General features: G+C 42.0%; 1 long non-coding RNA gene across 3 annotated transcripts in view; it reads right to left on the reverse strand.

Moving 5' to 3' along the window:
• Nucleotides 1-12,698, reverse strand: part of LOC145516821 (uncharacterized) — a 145,801-nt gene that overhangs the window by 5,199 nt on the left and 127,904 nt on the right. The window contains exons 5-7 of one of the 3 annotated variants that reach the window (XR_014061785.1): nt 4,007-5,900; nt 3,469-3,548; nt 905-1,005 (exon numbers count right to left, since the gene is read on the reverse strand). This is a non-coding gene — a long non-coding RNA (uncharacterized LOC145516821). Of the gene's footprint in view, nt 1-564; nt 1,006-3,468; nt 3,549-4,006; nt 5,901-12,698 lie in introns of those variants that run through there. The other 2 variants (XR_014061787.1, XR_014061788.1) reach the window with 2 other exon arrangements.

Raw genomic sequence — 12,698 nt, forward strand, 5'->3', positions numbered from 1 at the left:
CCCTTCCTCTAGCACGGGGGTCTTTAACCCTGGGCCGTGGACCAGTAGAGCTCTGCTGCGTATTAGGAACCGGGCCCCGCAGCAGGAGGTGAGCGGAGGTAGAGTGAGCGAAGCTTCACCTGCTGCTCCCGAGATCACTCCCCCTCTCTTGCATTACCACCTGAACCACCCTGCCGTGCCCGCCCGCCCCACCCCTGCCCTGCCATCCATAGAAAAATCATTTTCTACAAAGCCGGCCCCTGGTGCCAAAAACGTTGGCGACAGGTGCTCTAGCACACACCCAGTGCTGCTACTGAAAAGCTGGGGGCATTCTCAAAGCTGGCGCAGGAGGGGTGACTCTGAGAGATGGAGCAGAACTCAGCATTTGAGCTACTAGGGCTGGGGAAAATGCACTCTAGGACCACGTTAGGACCCATGCTGAAATTCCCTAAGGAAAATATAAGAAGCGTGGTAGATGGGTAGTGTTATGAGTTAGTTAGAAGACTAAATCTTAAGAACTGGCCTGTGGACTTAATCACCAAGGAATACATGGTTTCTACAGAAAAATGAGTTCTGAGCTCCAAATGTCTGATATCAGCAAATGAGTATTTTTAAGTTGGGGCTTCCCAGGTGGCTCAGTGATATCCCCCTGCCAACGCAAGAGACAAGAGACAGGGGTTCCATCCCTGGTTCAGGAAGATCCCCTGGCGTAGAAAATGGTAACCCACTTCATATTCTTGCCTGGAAAATCCCACGGTCAGAGGAGCCTGGTGGGCTACAGTCCATGGGGTCGCAAGAGTTTCACACGACTGAGCATCCACGCACATAGTCATTTTTAAGTTGGGGAGTGGCAGTAGTTGGTTAAAAAGCACCTGTGGTTTCTTGTCAGGCTGGAGGTAAGCAAGCACCCTCTTCCAGTACTTACTTCCATTGTTCAGTAGGGCTCATTTTTCCACAATCTTCCTCCAGAGTGGTCGTATAGGTCTATTCTTCTACTGACAGGCTCCCTCCGAGCACCTTGAGATCCTATGTTTCAGTAGCACACAAGAGACAAGGAACAATTTTATTTTTATACATTACATTAAGCATGATTAGAGTTCCCCTTCCTTGATAACGTTGGCTAAAGTTCTGTATCACTATTTTCCATGGCCCTCACACCCTTCCTTTGGTTGTACCAGACCCAGGACTTTCACAGCCCTAAGAAAAGAGCACTAAGCCTTGATGCATGTTGGCTGATTCTCGGTCCCCTCAGAGGTGCCTGGCTCTGCTTGTGCCTCTACACTCTCAGCCAAATGCTGTCAAAGGAAAGTCCACCTGGTCTTTTAAGCCCGCACTGACCAGATCTCTGCGGTTATCCTTGTCACCTCTACAGCACTACACAGGTGAGACCCAAGGTCTCTGTAGCCTGTCTACTTTCTTCATCTTCAGGGATCCAGCTCACACCAGGGGTCAGGCTTCTCCCTTCTTCAACCCCATTGCCACACCTTTCAGGCTCCTTGGACCAGACCAGGGATAAACTCAAATATTAACCAGCACCCCATGTGTAACATAATTGGGTGTGTTGGGACTCTTGGAAAAATAGTCCATGACACATCTAAAGTGGCTTGTGACCATGTAAGAACACAAGCCTAATGTGACCAGATCATCTAATTTTTTAAAAAAATAATAAGCTGAAAATATGAATTTTTAATGTGAAATTTCTTGACTTAAACACTTTAGAATTGAAAACAGAATATTTTTTAAAGATATTAAAGAATTATCAATCTTTGGGGTGTGACAATGGTGCAGTGGTTTGCTTTTAAAATGTATAGTGAAGTATCACAAATGAAATGTGATTTATTTAAGAGTCTACATGAAAAAGTAAAATTTAAATGTGAAGGGAGGCTAAATTTGATGGTTTTTAAATATGCACACAAATTCTTCGATATTCTTCTCTTTGGAAGAAGGAGTCTAATCCTAATTACTGAGACTGAGTGACTTGTTCCTAAAATAGAATTAGGCAGAAGTGATGGAGAGTAACTTAGGAGAGCAGGTCACAGAAGGCACTGGGATTTTCTCTTCCTTCGCCCTCAGATCGCTTGCTCTGGAGGAGATCAGCTGCCGTGCTGTGAGGACCCTTAAGTGCCCTGTGGGAAGGGCCACATGGACTGAGACTGAGGCCTCCTGCCAAAGCCCTGTGAATACACCACCCCAGCAAAGGGTCATCCAGCCCAATCAAGCCTTCAGAAGACTGAAGCTTCTGCCATGGCAACCTCATGAGAGATCCTGAGCCAAACCATCCAGCTAAGCTCTCCCTAAACTCCTGACACCATACAAACTGTGAGGTAACATTTGCTTTTTTAAGCCACTAAGTTTTGGGGTGGCTGCCCTGGTGGGACTGCAGGAGATGCAGGTTTGATCCCTGGGTCAGCAAGATCCCCCGAAGAAGGAAGGGGCAACCCACTCCAATATTCTTGTCTGGGAAATCCCATGGACAGAGGAGCCTGCTGGGCTACAGTCCAAGGGGTTGCGAAAGAGTCAGACATGACTTAGCAATTAAACAGCAACAGGCTTTTGGGTAATTTGTTACACCTCAAAAGATAATTATTAATAATACACTAGCAGGGAAGGCTGCTGTTGACAACTTTAGGTCTTAACTTTTCAAACCAAGACTCCCACATGGGAATATTTTCTGGTGGCTATCCCAGTCTGAAACTCATCAAAGCTGTTAAGTGACTGCTACACTCACCTCCACCCACCACCAAACAAAGGGGGCAGCATTAAAAGATCACATGCTTATCGTATGCTCCATGGAATTCCTGAGAAGTGAATATACCCGTGACCCACGATAGTCATATAATGGACTATTAGTGTTCGTCTCACCATCTATACCATCAATTTGTATCTTTATTTCTCTCCCACTTTCATCAGTGAGTGATACTCTCTGGGCAAGTTCTCTTTTTAGGAGTGTTTTCTTGGTAGATTTTAAATTGTTACAGGCTGGAAGATCAGCAGCTAATTTGTTTTATGTAGTGGCACAATCTCTACTTAATGTTGTGAGTGTCAGATGAGTCCAGTTAATGCTTCGAAAGCTAGATATTGGAAAGATTTTATTCTATTTGAAAGGAAAAAAATGGATAGAATCCTTTGACTGAAAAGTAATCTTACTTAGAAACTAACACAGAAAACAAAATGTAAGTTTCGTGGGAACCTAGACTTTGCTGGCTCCTTGCTGTATCTCCAGTGTCTGGAAGTCACTGGCGCATGGAAGCTGCTCAGTAGACATTAGCTGAATGAATGAGTGAGTGAATGAATGAATGAGAGCAATGAGAAGAGACTCCCCTGAGGAGGAGGGTGGGGTTCCATCCATTAAGCGTTCTCCTCCCTTCCTCCATCCCATCTCAAATGTCACCATCGCTGAGGCACTTTTGAGGCAGGCTGACTCCTTGAGAAACACAGTTTCAAGCACAAGGATTGGGAAGAGCCCCACGCGTCCAAACACGAGCAGACCTGCCCCTCGTCCTTCCACTTCACTGGCCACAAGGCCTGGCAGTGGTTTCCCCTGCTCTCCTCTTTGGTCCTGATTTTTCCTGCAAAATGAGACAGAAGCTCCCAGCCTTAATTCCAACGGTGTCATGAGTCTGTCCAGGCTTCCCCTTCTTTTAACACCCAACGCAAAGGAGGCAAATCACCATGTGTGAGGCACTTTGAAGCTGTCAAACTGGAGGCCTCAGAGCCGTGTGACAAGAGGCTTACAGCTTGGCAGTTGACCTGATGTGACTGATGTTCAAAGCAACTGCCGGGGAGTAGAAGGCGCCCTGCACCAAAGAGCCAGCCAAAAATAATGAGGGAGGTGAAGAGAGAAATAATAAAAGAAAGAAAAAACACGCAGGGTGGGGTTTGGGGTCACTTGGGTTTCCTCTGGTCTCATGTCTCCTCTCTCCTCCTCCACACAGTCCTCAAACAACCCTCTTCTGTCTCCTCCAAAAGAAAAGTTAAAAGTGTTCTTTTGGGAAAAGAGCAGTTTGCTTAGACCGCTGCTGTTTACCTTTGGTAGGATAGCTATTGGTGGTGAGTTTAAACACAGGAAAAGGCCTCTTGGTTACAGGAAGAGCTGCAGACAGGTCTGGAAGACTTGCCACGATGCAGCGGAGATGCACCTTCCCCTCCATGAGCAGCCCTGGGACCAACACTGGATCCTTGCCTCCATGTCAGGCAACCAACCTTCAGCTATTTCTTGGACTTCATCTACTCTTCCCTTGCTCAAGGATGTTGTTCCTAAAACACGAAGATGATGAGGGATGGGTGGTAGGACTGAGAAAAAGGAGAAAAAGAGGCTTACATCACAAACAAAAACTCATGACTTTGTTTCCAGTCTAGTATGGAAAATACTAGCAGCAAATAACAAGCAGCAAAGCTTGGGTTAACATTTGGTGGTCTTATTTGTTTTCAGTCATTAAAATCATCCTTCAGCAACTAAAGAGGCCACATTTGCTAAAATGGGGCCACAATTTTGCCTTGAAAATGGAATTCTTTATAACTACCTCTAGAACTATGTGATTTATTTGTGAAAGGGAAAAGAAAGAATCTGCCTTCATATTTTTCCAAGCAATTGCTCATGAGACCTGCCCACACTAAGAAAGGTTAGACTAAATTGTGAGAGAAAGGAAGAAAATAATGCTAAGGAAATAAATGTTGTCAAACAATCAAAATCTTCTGGGTCTTTCCCATTTCCCCCAAATTTCTTTCCTCTAATTCCACTGCAAAAATTCCCCTGGCTTCAAGAAGCACTAGACTTTTTGGTCAGACCATTCTCAAGTTTACCATGAGGATCTCACTTCTCTTTCCCTGATTTCAGAGTCATTTGGGTCAAAATCTTTATGCCTTCCAGAGAGCCTGTATCATACTGCTCCCTCCAGAAGACTTTACCCAACCGTGACTGAAATGAAGGGCTGCTAATCTTTCCATCCACCAGCCTCCATCCTATCTAACCGTCACTATCAATGAGCTTCTCACATAAAGGATGTGCTATAGAGAAAAGCAGCAATTTCTTCCCCACTGAAAAATTCCCCCAGTACTCCAAGCCCACTAAAATTTAACTGAAGTATTTTACTTGGTGTGGAATGAGTGAGTCTATAGCAAAATCATTTGGGTTCTTTTAAGAATTTTCTCCTTAACTTTGTTTTTTAGCCATTTGACTCTGATATATCTGGGCGTGTATGTGTGTGTTTTAAAATTTATTCTGTGAGGGGCTTGCTCTCCTTCCTAAGTCTGTAGGTTCATCTCTTTCTCCATACTCGTAAATTTTCAATCTATTCTTTTTTTCTTCAAATATTCTTTGCTGTACCATTTTTTCCTCTTCTCCCTTAGTGACTCCAATTGCACATATACTAGACCTTTTGATAATGTCCACAATCCCTACAGATCTGCCCTTTTTCTTTTTTTTTTCAATCTCTCTTCTCTCTGTTCTTCATATTGGATCATTTATACTGAACTATTTTAAAGTTCACTAATTTCTTTTTTTTCCCTATTCTTTCTATTTTACGTAAAGCCCAACCAGTATTTTTTTTTTAATGTGGCAATTTTCAGTTCTAGAATTCTCTCCTTTTTTGTTATTAAAATAGTTTTTTTTTTTAGAATCACTTTCTAATCTATCAGTACACTCATCTGTGAAACATACATATGACAAATGGTGGGATAATTCTCTTGGTCTGATTTTTACATCTAGAAGAATAAAAACTTGAGAGATTAAGCAGATTTATCACGATTGGAGGGGTAGTGATGAATAGCCAGGATATATAATATATAGTGTGTAAGATAGTGGACAGTGATGGAAAGAGGACAGCAGGAGATTAAGAAGTATGGGAATAAGGGGGAGTTTGCAACTTCACACAGGATCTTTAGGGAAGGCCTCGTTGAGATGGTGAAGATAGAGGAAACATCTGAAAGAGACAAGAAAGGAGGGAAAGGCTTTCAGTTAGTGGGAAAAGAAATTGCCCTTAATAAGTTTATGATATTTTGTATGTACGTTATATATAGATCACTGAATCTTCCATTATTTTCATATGAGTTGGTGGGGCAAGTTTATCAGACTGAATTTCAAAGACCAGAAGAAGTCATGACTTCAAATTGTCTTATGAACCATTTCATATCATATCATACTGGGTTCTTTGAAAGGCTAAGTACTACAAAGTAGCTTTGGTTCCATAGGACATAGTATATCTTTGGCATGTATAAAGTGCTTTATAGGAACTAACAAACTGATAAGTGTGAATTAGAAATAGAAGACTGAAATTTTTTCTTTCCTCTGATGAATAAAAAAATAACTTTTACTCCCTATAATTGATGACCAGGGAATTTGTGTCAACTCTCCCACTAAGGAAACCTTAAAAACTGTATTAAATATAAAAACATTTTCTTAAAAGCATCAAAATGTTGACAAAATAGTGAGGAGTTTAAAGCCAAAATTGAGAAGAAAAGAACCCAGACTGATATTCAGGTCTGATTTTTCTCTCAGAGCATTTGCAAGTCCTAAAGAAATAGCTGCAAAACTGAGCTGCACTTTTGACAAATTTCTGGGGCCAGGGAGCAAAACATGAGACCTGCAACATACCAGGGGTAGAAATTCTAATAAACTGCCTCCACTTTAAACTGGGGCCCCAAAGAGTTGCAGCTTCAGGTAAGGTGAATCATGAGTAAACCAATCTCTGCACTGAATTTCCTTCTGCCTGTATGTTATCTGGGTGGGCCCTGGAACAAGCCTTGAACTTGGTTTGAGATGGATCCAGACTGGTAGGACATCAGGTATCTGGCAGAAGCAAATGAAAATCCTCTTTGGAAGAAGATGCTATCATGCTAAGCCTCAAATTATTCTTATAAATAATTTTTGAAATATAATGTCCAACACACTGTCAAAAATCACCAGTCATACAGGAAAACAAAACACATTAAGCATGAGCCAGCAAAAACAACAGAAATTTTAAAATAGGCTCATAAGCACTGGAGTTAATATCTGTTGAGATCATTAGCCATGAACTATAAAACCACCTTGCTATGTTTGAAGAAGAAAGCAAGAGAGAGACTCTTGTTTGAGTGAGATTTTATGTTTGAGGAAGAGAGAGAGCCAAAGGTAATAGTTTTTTAAGATAAAGTTAAATTGATAGTTGACTTCTAAAAATCAATAATGGTAATCACAAGACAGTAAAATGGTATTATCAATATGCAGAAAGAAAGCAACTGCCTGCTTAGAATTCTATTTCTAGTATGTGTGTGAATACACACACACACACACACACACACACACACACACACATACAGAGCGTGCTCAATAATAAAGATGAATGAATACTTTTTTAAATGAGAGAGTTTGGGAGATTCTAAAAGATGTAAGTCAAAATAAAATAATCCAGATGGAAAGTTTGAGATACAGGAAAATATGAAAAGCAAAAAACCAAAGTATCTATGGAATTTTAAAATTATATAGAATTTAAAATTTTGACAACAATAGCAAATGAATTGAGATGTGGTTAAATGAGATTAAAGTGTTCTTATATTTCCAAATTGCATAGGCCAATGGTAAAGATCAAAATTTACAAAAAAAAATTTTATACTAGACTTAGAGAAGTTAATCCAAAGTTAAAAACAAAGTAATAAATATTAAGAAAATAGTTTTTAATCTAACACTGGAAGAAAGGACAGGAGAAAAAAAAATAACAAATCTTAATCCACAGGAAGTCAGAAAACAAAGAATCACAGAAGATGGACTTCCCTGGTGGTCCAATGGTTAGGGATCTGCCTGCCAATGCAGGGGACGGGGGTTTGATCCCTGGCCCAGGAAAATCCCACATGCTTCAGGGCAACTGGGCCTGTATGCCACAGCTACGGAACCTGAGCTTTAGAGCCTGTGCTCGGCAGAAAGAGAAGCTACTGCAGTGAGAAGCCTGTGCTCCCCAACGAAGAGTAGCCCCCAGTCGCAGCAACTAGAGAAAGCTGGCTCACAACTAGAAGACCAAATGCAGCCAAAAAGTTTAAAAACTAAAAAAAAAGAATCATAGAAGAGGTTGGACATACTGAAATCATGAAATAAGATGATAGATTAAAACTCAACTGTATCAATAATCACATTAAGTGAAAATGGGCTAGTGTGACTATTGCCTCGCCAGCACACATCCGAGGGCTGTGAGGAATATTGGAGAGTGTACTGGACGGAGGGCGGCAGGCTAAATTCAGGTGTGGGTTCAGTCATCAGCTAGTCATGTGGTTCTGAGCAGTTCTCTGGCCTGCAGTCCCCGTAGGGACTGAATAATGAATAATGAGTGAACTGCATTGAGCCCTTACGGATACAGAGACTGCTCTCATGACCTCTTTTCATAGGTCCCAGGTCTTAAGACAGCCTCTTGTTGCTAAGGGCTTGCTACCTTCCTAGAAGGAAGGGACGCCCTCTACTGAGACAAAATTGAATTCTCTTAAGCCTTTGTCAGCTACTGGGCAAGAAGATACCTGAGATGGCATATGGAAATGGTATATTTATAGGTGGAGAGGACTTAGTTAAACGTAGCATAAACACCAACTCATAGGACACGAGTTTGAGCAAACTCTGGGAGATACTGATGGACAGAAGAGCCTGGCATGCTGCAATTCATGGGGTCGCAAAGAGTCGGACATGACTTAGCGAGTGAACAACAACAAACACCCTTTAAACAACCATTCATACTCTCACCAGAATCTCCAACTTGAATTAGCAAATCAAAAAGTGCAACACATTGGTCTCTGAAGAAGGCTGGGTAGAACTTCCAAAGATATTTGTATTCATCCTCTTCCATAAGAAATGTATGTTTATCAACATTTAACATGCCTAATGACACTGGTGCTCTTACTTGGTCCATATGTAAGATGGTCATAGATCACAGAGCTGGAATTATCCTGAGGGAAAACAGGGAATTCCACAATGGGAAGTGGTTCACCCTTACACCATCCTGCCTTCATTTTCTTTCAGTGTATTGTAACATTGTACAGCTTGTATGCTGCCAACTAACAATTTGAACAATTGGCTTAAAAATATTCCTGCCAAAAAACTACAAATTGAATAGAATATTAATAGTGCAAGCTTAAGCAAAGAACAAGAAAATGGAAGAACTGACATTTTCCCTATACTTCCATCCATATTACAAAGTAAAAACAAAATAATCAGATATGCAAAGAAATCTGCCAAAAATACTAAAAGACTGAATCTGTATTTTTGAAATACAGATTTATATCCTATGTCATCAATGAAAGTGAAGTCCAGTGGGCCTTAGGAAGCATCACTACAAACAAAGCTAGTGGAGGTGATGGAATTCCAGTTGAGCTATTTTAAATCCTGAGAGATGACTCTGTGAAAGTGTTGCACTCAATATGCCAGCAAATTTGGAAAACTCAGCAGTGGCCACAGGACTGGAAAAGGTCAGTTTTCATTCCAATCCCTAAGAAAAGCAGTGCCAAAGAATGCTCACACTACCGCACAATTGCACTCATCTCACACGCTAGTAAAGTAATGCTTAAAATTCTCCAAGCCAGGCTTCAGCAATACATCAACTGTGAACTTCCAGATGTTCAAGCTGGTTTTAGAAAAGGCAGAGGAACCAGATATCAAATTGCCAACATCCGCTGGATCATCGAAAAAGCAAGAGAATTCCAGAAAAACATCTATTTCTGCTTTATTGACCATGCCAATGCCTTTGACTGTGTGGACCACAATAAACTGTGGAAAATTCTGAAAGAGATGGGAATACCAGAACACCTGACCTGCCTCTTGAGAAACCTGTATGCAGGTCAGGAAGCAACAGTTAGAACTGGACATGGAACAACAGACTGGTTCCAAATAGGAAAAGGAGTAGGTCAAGGCTGTATACTGTCACCCTGCTTATTTAACTTATATGCAGAGTACATCATGAGAAATGCTGGGCTGGATGAAGCACAAGCTGGAATCAAGATTGCCGGGAGAAATATCAATAACCTCAGATATGCAGATGACACCACTCTTATGGCAGAACGTGAAGAACTAAAGAGCCTCTTGATGAAAGTGAAAGAGGAGAGTGAAAAAGTTGGCTTAAAACTCAACATTTAGAAAACAAAGATCATGGCATCGAGTCCCATCAATTCATGGCAAATAGATGGAGAAACAGTGGAAACAGTGGCTGACTTTATTTTTGCGGCTCCAAAATCACTGCAGATGGTGACTGCTCACTCCTTGGAAGGAAAGTTATGATCAACCTTGACAGCATATTAAAAAGTAGAGACATTACTTTGCCAACAAAGGTCCATCTAGTCAAGGCTATGATTTTTCCAGTAGTCATGTATGGATGTGAGAGTTGGACTGTAAAGAAAGCTGAGTGCCGAAGAATTGATGCTTTTGAACTGTGGTGTTGGAGAAAACTCTTCAGAGTCCCTTGGACTGCAAGGAGATCCAACCAGTCCATCCTAAAGGAAATCAGTCCTGAATATTCATTGGAAGGACTGATGTTATAGCTGAAACTCCAATACTATGGCCACCTGATGCAAAGAACTGACTCATTTGAAAAGACCCCGATGCTGGGAAAGATTGAGGGCAGGAGGAGAAGGGGAAGACAGAGGTTGAGATGGTTGGATGGCATCACCGACTCAATGGACGTGAGTTTGAGTAAATTCCGGGAGCTGGTGATGGACAGGGAGGCCTGGCGTGCTGTAGTCCATGAGGTTACAAAGAGTAGGACAGGACTGAGTGACTGAACTGAACTGAACATCAATGAAAACCTCAATTAATATCAGCTGATGTCCACTCATGATCAAATACGGTCATTATATTAGCAGGAAACCTTAAAGTATGGTTTATTACATTTTTCCCTATCTAAAAAACTTCTTTTGCATATGTTTTATAGTGAACTGATATGATTGCTTGCTTGTACAATTAGACAGACATTTTGGAGGTATATGCTCAAATGGTGGGGTGGGTGTAGGGAGTGGGCACTACACAAAAAATCTGGAGACCCTAGGCCTACTTAAAGCCCCAAATCCCTGGGGCTGACTTTGAGGATGACATGAATCCTAGGACTACCTGGGAACTGAATAGCCACAAGTCCTTTGATCAGAAGGGTTGAGCGTTACCGTGTAGTGACTCTTACCTTAGACAGACTCCAGTTCCAGTCTGTGTCCCTCTGGGCAAGTGGAACCTGTCTAGTCATTGCTGAATGGTCAGCTGAGTTATTTTAGTCCCAGTTGTGGAGGTGCTGCCCCAGCCCCCTGCTTAACTCAGAAAATCTGGTCCACCATGATGCACAATTCACTTAGCCCCATTTAGAAAGGAACTTGGACAGAATCTACTTGCCGCATGCCCCATGACTTCAACTTTCCAAACATTTGCTATTTTTAATTTAAGAAAGAGATTTTTCCTTTAGTTTCTGAGTATCAGTGATACTGTGATTTGTAATAAGAAATACGTATATTTGATCTTCCTCCACTGTTTCTGATACAGAGCTCCTAAAACCATTGGAATTTCAGAAGTGGTGTGAGTGAAAAGGAGTCTTTTGTTATGTCAAAGATTTGACTTTAGAGGCACCTAAGGCTGGGGGCTGGTTGCCAGTGAAGCCAACCACGTGATTAGAGGGCTGGATTTTCAGTGCCACTTCCTAACCCACCCTCATCCCCCAGAGGAAGGGAGACAATGGAGGTTGAATCAAGAGACTAGCATTGACATATATACACTACCATGTGTAAAACAGATCATGGTAACCTGCTGTATAACACAGGGAGCTCAACTTGGTGCTCTGTGATGACCTAGAGGGGGATGTGGGGCAATGAGATGGAGGTACAAGGGCAGGGGGATGTAGGTATGTTTATAGCTGATTCACACTGTTGTATAGCGGAAACTAACACAGCATTGTATAGTAATTGCATGCATGCTAAGTCACTTCAGTCATGTCTGACTCTTTGTGACCCCATGGACTGTAGTCCTCCAGGCTCTTCTGTCCATGGGATTCTCCAGGCAAGAATATTGGAGTGGGTTGCTATTTCCGTCTCCATTGTAAAGTAATTATCCTCCAATTAAAAAAATGTCTTTGTTTTTTCCTCAAAAAAAAAAAACAAACAAAACAAAACCCAACAGCCAATGACTTAAACAATCCTATCTAGGTAATAAAGTCTCCATAAAAACCCAGAAGGCTGGGGTTCAGAGAACTCCTAGATTGAGGAACACATGGAGATTCAGGGAAGGTCCTCAGCATTTCCCCACACCTTTGCCCTATGTATCTCTTCAATCTGGCTGTTTCTGAGGTTTATTTTATTATTGCCACATCAAACAGCATGTGGGATCTTAGTTCCCCAACCAGGGATGGAACCCATGCCCCCTGCAATGGGAGCTCAGAGTCTTAACCACTGGGCCACCAGGGAAGTCCCAGAGCCTTTTATAATAAACCAGTAACCTAGTAAGTAAACTGGTTTCCTGAATTCTGTGAGTCACTCTAGCAAATCAATTGAACCTGAATAGGGGGTCATGGGAACCTCTGAGCCTTAAGCAGCAGCTTCTGAGCCAGAAGCACAGGTGACAACTTGGACTTTCAGTTGTTATCTGACACCAATGGTGGGGGGTGGGGGGGGTGCAGTCTTGTGGGACTGAGCTTGAGCTCTTAACTGGTGGGATCTGACACTATCTTCTAGTTCACAGTGTCAGAATTAAGTTGCAGGTCACTAAGCTGGTGTTCCCAAAATTGCTGTGTGGTATGTGGAAA

Source organism: Giraffa tippelskirchi, chromosome 8 (assembly GCF_054371585.1).
Source record: "Giraffa tippelskirchi isolate mGirTip1 chromosome 8, T2T-mGirTip1v1.2.pri, whole genome shotgun sequence".
In the NCBI taxonomy this organism is placed as follows: Eukaryota; Metazoa; Chordata; class Mammalia; order Artiodactyla; family Giraffidae; genus Giraffa; species Giraffa tippelskirchi.